The sequence below is a fragment of the Nipponia nippon genome, unplaced genomic scaffold (genome assembly GCF_047370975.1).
Source record: "Nipponia nippon isolate SJK-2023a ecotype South Korea unplaced genomic scaffold, ASM4737097v1 scaffold_3, whole genome shotgun sequence".
NCBI lineage: Eukaryota > Metazoa > Chordata > Aves > Pelecaniformes > Threskiornithidae > Nipponia > Nipponia nippon.
Genome location: NW_028262347.1, coordinates 22,640,922 through 22,650,662, shown reverse-complemented (window position 1 = coordinate 22,650,662; position 9,741 = coordinate 22,640,922).

Below are 9,741 nucleotides of genomic sequence, written 5' to 3'. Positions count from 1 at the left end.
GTTGGAAAAGAAATTAATGGGAAATTGCACATGCTGAAGGAATTTCCTTTCCACAAAATGCTTATACTAACAAGACGCTGAGGGTCTTTAACCTCCTTTTGAGTCAAATGGTTTGAGGTGCTCTCCTCCAAACAGTAAGAACCTTTTAAACAGCTACTGATTTCTGTTTTTCTGTGGCTAGGAGCGGCTAGGAAGAACCCAATGATGGGATATAGTAGGGGTTATTTACCTTTCTTTTGGGGAACTAAAGTATTTTAATAAGAGGTGAAGAAAACAGCATTCATCAAAAAGAAAGAGGAAAACTAAACAGGCTAAATAAATTGATTAAGTTAGAATTTGGATTGACGCTGAAGTAATGATTGAGATATATGACTGTATCTGAGGTTTTTTAGTCTTCTTAGATTAACAAGGGGAAGGAATAGATGGGAATAAAAGAAGAGGTCGTCATAGAGCTACCAGGCGTAAATTCTGCTTTCCGGTGAAGATGAACACCCCTGGGCTCCCTGCCTGGCCACGGCTCCCTTCCTGCCCTGTTCAGCACAGCGGGGACTGCACAATCTGCCAGGTGCCAGGACTTTTCCCTGCACACCCAGTAAACTAGGAGCCCCACCATGGATACTGCTCTGGAGGTTGAATTTTCTTAGCCCATGCAAGAGGGAAAATCATGGAGGTAAGAGGCAGGCTTTTAAAACCATAATTAATGTAGGGCTGGCTGCTGACATGAAAATCCTTCCTCAGGCAGTGAAAGCTTCACTGTAAATCTCACTCTGTGGGTAAATGCTTTCGTAATTCAAAGCAACACCCCCTGTGGCCCCCTGCTACAACCTTCTTTGCCAAGTGCTTTTGTGTGTTTGTGTTTGACACAATAAATCTCGCTTGCTTGTAGCTTTAATTAGGGTGTGCTGGTAGATGATCTTTTTCCACAGCACAGCTGGGAAGCCTGTTCAAGGGACAAAACAATCATAGTCCTCTCTGAGGTCAGCTTGGTGAGATAACAGTGTGTGTGCCATGCTAAGGGTTTCTGCTTGGAACCTGGCAGAGAGTGCCCTTTCCTACCTTGCTGGGTTTCAGCAGAATTAATGCCATGGGTTACTGCTTAGCTTATACCAGGAATTAGGGTCCTAGCTTAAAAGAAAAAAAAATAGCCCTAGGTAAAATAAACAAACAAATCTGGCTGAAGCATCTTCTGAAAAAAAAATAAAATTGTGTGCACCTGGTGCATGAATCCTTCCTCAGCTACCGATTTAGCTAGGAAAAGTGAGGAAAGCAGGAAGGGAAAATTACAGTTTTAAGAGCATTTTTTAATCCTCTCTGCTCCTGCAGGCACATTTCTTGTAGCATCTCACCAGGAACAAGAAAACACTGTTGACTATTGATATATTTTTTTTTGGTTGTTGTTTTTACTAGTAACCTGCCTTATAAGAACTGACAGGTGAGGAGGAAAACTGCAGTTAGGATCCAATTTATCAAGTCTCACCTTTGGTGCTTCTATCTACTGTTTTTCTGTTAAGACCCATGCCTAGTTATGGTTAGAAAAGCAGTATGTCTGTATTTTCATTGGCCCTAAGCTCCTGTTGTGAACCTGGGCTTTAAAATACCTTTGGTGCTCAACTAGAATGAGGGATCTGGAAGAAGTGGTACAATGCCTACCCCACAACAGGAATACAGACCTCTCTTTCTATCCAGAAATGTCTCTGTGTCAAATGGATTGTGCATGTGTGTTTTTATATGTACAATGATGTTCTGCATGGACAGTTTTGAGTTGATAGGAGTTTTTTCGATCTTTCCTACCATTTATCTCCAGCAGCTGAAAGGGGAGATTTTTACAAGGTGAATGCGCTGATCAAACTCGGTGCTGAAAGGGGTTGTCTCCTCTGGCCTCTTCCCTTATGCTACCTGTGGCTGGTATCTGATTAAACTGGCAGAAAATTTATCGATTAAAAAAAATTAATAGCTTCCTGCTGATTTAGTTAGCCAGCTTAGCACACTGCCGACTCATAATGGCCCTCTAAGATCTTGGATATGTCTTCATACCAACTGGAGGCAGAACTGGACTTCTGCCTCATTGGAGGTAGATCACCAGAGTATTTGTCTTTCATTAGTACTTCCTTTGTCCCTTCCCATCGCATTCCTTGCCTATGTTTTGCCTTGGCCGTAAGCTCCTTCTCCTCTCCATTCTCTGTTTGAAAAAGTAGACTTGTACATGATCCATACCAGGAATTACAACTTTAGACTGACCATGTAATCAGTTGGTTTGTGTGTAGATCGCTGTCAATTATAGTTGGAGTTAAAGGAGTTTCTCAAATAAAAATTGCATGTTTTGTGATCTGGGTCTTGTGTTGCTGAAGAGAATCCATGAGATCAAAATAATAAAATCTAAATTAGTTTCAGAAACTGGAGTAGTCAGGCTTCCCTGGCAACTGATTTAGTTTTATAGTAATTTCCTGTTTTTTCAACTGTTAAAAGTATTTTTGTTTGTTACTCAGTGCGAAGTCCCTCAGGGAGAAACTGACAGTCCGTAGAAAATGTTAGTATCATCCATTTTATGAATAATAGTATCTTAGATAAAGTTTCTTCAAAAGATGAGGTTTGGATAATTTTTTCCCCCTTCTCTGGTGTTACCTTTCTAATGCTAATATGAGATACTTCACAGTAGGCTGTTCTTCTGCCCCTACATTTGTAGGGAAAACAGCCAAGGAGAGAAATAATGATAGAGCTGAATGTGTTGCGATGAATCAGATTCATGCGAAAGGAAAACCATGCCTGCTAGCTTTAAGCAATGAAGAAAGAAATGCCCATGGAAACAGTTTGTATTGGCCAATTGCTTTCTAATCAGTGTTGTGTTAGTATCAAGTTACAGCCACCAAATATAAGCAAAAATTTCTTTTCATACTTCCTTTTTCAAGACAGGAGAAGTCTACAGGTATAAAATATCCTTATGTAATGCTTACTGGAGTTTTCCTCGGAGTATTTTTTTAAACATTTATTTCCTACTTAACCTTTCTGTTTCATTTGTTCAGTAGTTATAACCTCTTTAGTGAACAGGTTATAATTATTCTTTTCTGTCCTGTGAAGATAAACTGTTTCTGGAGAAAAAATATAAAACTGATACTGAATTTCTTTTTTTTGAATGATTTTCCCCCTAGCTGACTCTGTTTTTAAAATCTGATTTAGCTCCTAATCCAAGAAACACCTTTTATACAGATGCCTGGTAGTGGCCATTTCCTCAGACAAAGGCCAGAATGTTTAGATTTAAATAGGCCCTGTTCTTTTCTCCTCTGCTTATTGTGAACCATGGAGGCTGAAATCCAGACCTCCAGAGTTTGTAGGTATTCTTACCACCTGTATGTTCTGGAAAGGGAAAATAAGAGTGTTAAAACACTGTGTGCATAGGATGATTTGCTGTTTTGTATTGCATGGTTTTGTGCTTTATGCTGTCAGACTTTGGGCATCCAGGAGGAACTTGGAAGTGTATTCCTGTATTACCAGCTCTGCTTTCCAGCACCTACAAGAGGCCAAGTGCTTCTACAGGGGCTGAGTTGCTAGAGGTTGCCCCAACATTGCTTGTTCTCAGAAGTGCCCCCAGAGGGGAGATGCTGATGGAGTGCCTCCTCCCTCCGTATCTCCTATCCTACCTCTGTGCCTCTATGCTGTCTGTAGAGGGTGTAGCCTGTCTTTCCTGCTGGCCTCTATTGACAGTGCAGGGATTGTGACTGATTCTTGGTTGTTCCTGGGCTCGCCATTTAACGAATAACCAGGATTAATATCAACTACCCTGGAGCTTGTTTTTCTAGACAGAGGCCTTGACTCACTCAGGCTCAGTTCTGAGGGTATGTACTCTTGGCCAGCAGTCCGGGTTTAAATTACTCATCATGTTCTGCTGCTCATTTACCCATTTCCATTGAAGTCTATGGAAAGAGTCTCATTTATTTCAATATGGTTTGTCTTGGAGTTTTTGTGTTTATTTTTATGTTCTTTCCAACATCTGATTTATATAAAAAGTTACATAAAATCAGAATGATTTTATCTGCATTATATAAACACTGAAGTTCAAGATTGAAATGGGAAGGAAAAAAGATAGCATTAAAACTTCAACCTACGCCATGCTGTCTGCTACTACGTTGAGTTCCACCAGGACACCTGTGATGCTTCAAACTGAGCTGCCTAAAAAAACCCCAAATCACTCAAATCGCACAAAACCACTCTTTGTTCTGAAGAAGTTTTAAACCTGCATTGGTTTCCTTATTCAGTTTACAATGTGGCTTCACACTCTCTGTTGAACTGAAGGATTGAGATGCTCCAGCACAGGACAGCAGATATGATGTTAGCTTAAGCCGGCATTGTTGCCGCTTACAACATTTTCAAACCCTATCCTAGACTTCCCATTTTTAGAGGGCTACATAGCATCACTTTGTTGATAGTTGCCACTCTGCCAGTCTTTCCAGACTTCCCCATATCACTTTCATTTGTTGGTCTGTGCTTTTCAAGGCAAGACTTTTCCTAGATTTGGTGAGAAAGGAGAACATGGTGAGAAGCAGCTTTCCTTTTTTCTGTGACTCAACTTATTTTTATTTCTTGTTTGGTCCTGGTGTTAATGCTGTCTAAAATCTGAAATCCTACCTTGCTGACCTCAGCTGAAATTTTGATAGTTGGGAAGCAATTTTTATTTCAATCCTTCCAGATGGTTAAGGGTTACTTTCTGTTCTAGAAACTGCTGGTGTCCTCGTGTGCAGCATCTCTTGTGTGTTAACCTCCATTTTTTGTGTGTGACCCAGTACTTCAATATCTCTTCTATTCATGATCTGATCCATAGATCTAGTATCTAATCACAGAGTATGTATTTCTCTCTAGAATCCAGTCTGTCCTAATAATGATGCACTAGGACTTTAAAGGTGAGCCATAACTGTACTTATGGAGATATCATGGAGTATAAGAGAATCCCCTCCCCGCCCAACAAACCAAAGCCCTCCAAAAAATAATCATCACCAGAATGAAGCAGACCTTGTGGTAAATAATCCAAGAAGATTTTGGCAATGCATTTTCAATTCAGCATGGCTGAATTGGTTTTAATATACAGTGAGGTGGAGAACTGAGAGCTTTTCATACAACTGGATATAACATTGCTCTCCACAGAGGCAATTGGGTCTGTTTATTGTCACTTGTGATTGCTTGCACTGAGGAGGGTTTAGCATTTAAATCTTACTGTGACTCATTGGCAGGTGGGGTCTTCACACATTTGAGAACAAGTGAGCAGGACAAGGGGCTTCAGCCTGTGTTCTTTCTAATAGGGTACCTCCTAAATGCACTACAGCCCTTTAGGTAAGGATAACTTCTAATTCACTCATTAGCATTATTACTTTAAGCAGCCATGATTGAAAGATATTGTGGGCATAACAGAAAACTAAATCAGATAAAATCAATATTTTTTTTATTTCTAAAATTAAAGGAACAAAGTATTTCAAGTATTTAGGTGCACTTGTAGCTGTGGTCTGGTGAAAAAAAAGGGTAAATTATATGCAGTTCACATTAGGGAAACTGTTTCCTAAGAACTTGACTTTAAATGCTCCTCTCTTTCTAGGTCATCTAATTTTCATCTGCATTAGGAAACAAAATTGGTTTATGTAAGCCCATAGTAAACTCGGGACACTTTGTTTTTGCAGTGTTGCTTTATTTAAATTCCAGTGTTATTAATGTTATTATATAGTTGTGGGAATATGTGATGATAACAAAATTGGTATATACATCTGAATTTGAGAAATGTAATATTTTTTTTTGTTTTTAGACAATTTAATCTAAACAAAGTCAGATCTTATAGAAGTAATTCATCACAGGGTTTATGCTCTTCCCTACCTAACAGTAGTCAGCAGCCTCAGAGTTCACGTAAGTGTTTTGTATCAAATCTGAAAAATTCCAGATCTCTAAGCCTTTCAGTAAGTCAGTATTAATGTAAGTAGTAAAACTGAATAAATAGATAGACATAGTCCTTAGCACAGAAAAGACAGAAAATTTTCCAGTACTGCTTTTTTTTTATTGCTGCTTGGATTATAGTTGCTTTTGCTTCTTTTCTTCTGTAGGGCTAAATCATAGAAATGCACAAGAACTACTTTCTACCCCAAAACCAGACAAATACAATTTGGTAAGATTTCTAGAAAGGAAATTAAGGTAAATATGTTTGGTTATTGATTTACTCTTAATTGCAAAAACCCCATATTTGCTAACAGCTCCAGTTTCTCTGAGCTTTAAGTGCTTAAAAGTATAGATTGTCTACAAAAAGTTGGAAAATTGTGAATATGCTTTCTTTTTTTTCCTCCTTTTTCCTTTTTTTCTTTTTGTTTCAAGAGGATTTTTTTTGAACACTCAAGTTTGTGGCTTTTTCTTTAATAATTTTATTAACAATTTTAATAGTGTTCTAAAATAATTGTCTTTAATAATTTGTAAATAATTTTTCTATTTTTTTTTTTCTTTAATAATGCATGGGGCTTTCAGCAACCTAATTTGGAAATAGTTGATCTTTAAAGGTTGCTTCTAACCCAAACCGTTCTATGGTTGTATCATTCTAATTTTAGGAAAGGAAAGTCTTTAGCATCTGTGGATTGTACCCAGTAATTCATATGAATTAAGGAAAAGGAGTGGAAAAAAGGCTTCCTTGTAGAAGTGGTTTTGCAGGATAGTAAGGGTGGTCTGTATTGTAGTTGTGAAGATCCTGGGAAGAATGGTATGGTACCTCACCAACCTCTCTGACGCGGATGAGAAAATCTCTTCACTCCCTGCCCTGCACCACAGCTGTTTGTTGACCTTGAGTCAACTTAGGTACTCATTTCATTTCAGAGTAGGCTTGTTTAACTCACCAATGCAGCAAATAGATTTTTTTTTTCTTCTTGGATTAATTTAATTCATTCATTTTTGATTAAATGAATGCTAGACTCTGTGCTAAGGTAGAGGGAAGAGTGAAATTGTGCAACTGAATATGAAGGGGAAAGAGCCAGGAAGGAAGGAAAGAGGAGAAATAAGCTGTTATTTTGGTTCAGACATAACGTGAATCCTTAGCACTTAGATAATCTTAAAGTTAGGTGGGAGGAGTCTGTACAAGTGATTTACTATTGAATAAGAAAAACATTCATGTTAACAATTAGAAAGCAGTAGGTCTTAAATACTTAGCTAAATTAACTGGATCCTTTTCTGAATTAAAACTGGTTGACTGTGCATAAGGGAAAGGATCATCTGAATTAGGAATGTATTAAGTAGTACTGCTCTGTCTCTTAGGAATGCCTGTTATGCTGGAGAATCTTGCGGTTGCCAGTTTTAATCGTTGTATGTGTATGCGAATTGGGTTCTCATGGAAGAAGCAGTTTCACGTCCTTCCTTACCTCTCCCACGCTTGGTTCCAGCCATGAATTCCTGTCTTGTCCTGTAGGATCTTGTGTATCTATCTGAGCTAACTCGCTAGCTGACCCAAAGGAAGCTGTTCAGTTTATTGGGACGGATTAGTTTTCTGATAGGTCAACAAATTGAATCATGTTGGCAGGTAGTCTGATGAGCAAGGTTGAGACTGAAGGAAGTAAGGGTAGCAGGACTATTCCTTTCTTTTGCAGCAGCAAGCAGCTAGAATTGGCTAACAATTGTATCATATCATCAGAGCATGAAACGGGGTCCTTTTAATGGAATTGCATGCTTTATAAAAATACATATTTCAATTCTTGTGTGTGTCAGTGTTCTATATTCTGTCTCATTCTGGGTACTATGACATGGTGGTGAAGTCAGAGCAAATGTGTATATGTGTGTGTGTGTATTTTTTTTTTTTTTTTTTTTGAAGATTAGACTCTGCTTAAATTTGAGAAATTTACCCTGGTATGCTTGAGTAAATCCTCCTACCCTCTTTCCCCACTCTTAGGGTATTTGCATGGAAGATGAAAACTGCGATTTTTATGGGTAAGTCTTTTCATTCTTTGACTGTTTAACCAGGAACATTTTTATGTACCTACAACTTTAATGCAGGAAGGTACTGAACACTTGCCCGTATCTACTAAAGTGCCTTAGTATGTATGATATAAAACACGTGTAGCTCTATTGAAGTAATTAAACCATTACCATTAAAACAGGTGCTAAAATACTGGGTTGAGTTGGGTTCAGAAAACTCAACACCTTGCAACATCAAATATAGTCAGACACTTTCTGCTGTTTCACTGTATATCTTCACTCCTGCAAGAAAACATATATAAGCAAAATCTACTGGTTTAGATATGCTGGTGAAATCCAGAGTAATGCTCTTACCATGGTACTGGAGAAAACAAAAATGTTAATCTTCAAAATATGTTATTTACCCTCAGAATCTTTCAGAAAGGTGAGGTAGATTCGTTAGCCGTTCAGCTATCTAACACTAGCGTTTCAGCATAATTTGGTTAACTAAAGAGTTTGGCCTTAAAGAGGCAACCTTTTCTTTCTATTGCATGAGAGAAAAGAATGAAATTTTCTAGCTTTTTGAAGCAAGCTTCTTTTATTAAGTTGCACAAGTTCCATGCCTGTTGTAGTTTTTACAATGCCTTTGATATGGGTCAGCTAGTGGGTCTTAATCATAGCCTATCGTTTATTTGAAAAGTGCATGCATATTTTTTTTTCATACTTTTCTAAAAGCTATGCTGCTCATGTGTACTAAAACAGAAAATATCTTAATCCTCTGAAACCAATGCCTTCCTTTTTTAAATTTTCAGGCTGAGATGCCCTGCCACTGAAGGGTGTTAATCGTCTGACAGATACTTCAAGCATAGCAAATAATTGGCATTGCAGGGAAAAAAAGTATTTTGGTTTTATAATTGAGGAGCTAATTTAAAATAGTCTTATCTTACTGATATCATGTGCTAAGAAAGATCCGTGATACTTCACTATGAGTAAGCAGTACACAGAGCAGTTATAAGGTCAACGAGTTTGAAGTAGGACATACTGCACTGAACGCCTAATTTACAGAGTACATACTTTTGCCTTAGGCTTCTCCAAAGCTCTATCGATCAGCCGACTGGATTAGTAAAGCAGCTGAAGTTTTTTTAAAACCTTGGCCAGAGTCACCAGCACTGATTTTGCACCACTAAAGGCTTAGGGGAAACATATTGCTGCTAAATTTTGACTGTTGTTGAAGTGGAAAATGGCCACAGTGCACTGAATGATCTTAGGAGGTGTACGCAGTCGCTAAAAAAAATTCCTCCCTTTTTTTGCTTCCACCCAGAATAATGGGTTGTTTCACTGGACTTCCCCAGAGTCTAATTTCCTCCTTTTCATTAGGAGGATTATTGTAGAGATTATGCAACAGTTCAGAAAGTATGGGCACAGATTTACTGTCTTCCAAATGGTAAGCCCATACATATAGAACTTTTAAAGTGAATGTTAAAGTTTTTTAAGTGGCATGTGAATAGCATTCTGTCTCTTAAAATGTATCTCAAATAAATGAATGTTTGATGACATAAGGAATAGGAACTTGGCAGGGTTTTAATTTTAGAGACTGATATAGTTCAGAGAAATGTCTTGGAGTAAGGAGGCTGGTGCCAGTCCACTGCCCAAACTGAATATCTTTTTCTATACTAGGTTGAGGGTTACTCAAAGGATTGATTTACCAGTGTTTCATTTCCAGAGGGCAAGGAGGGAGTGGAACTCCGTTAGAATTATTAATGGTTTGCTTAAATTTAGTGAAAGAGAACTTACAATAGTGTGATTTATTTTAGAGGACTTCTGGAATACAGCAGCTTCTGTATT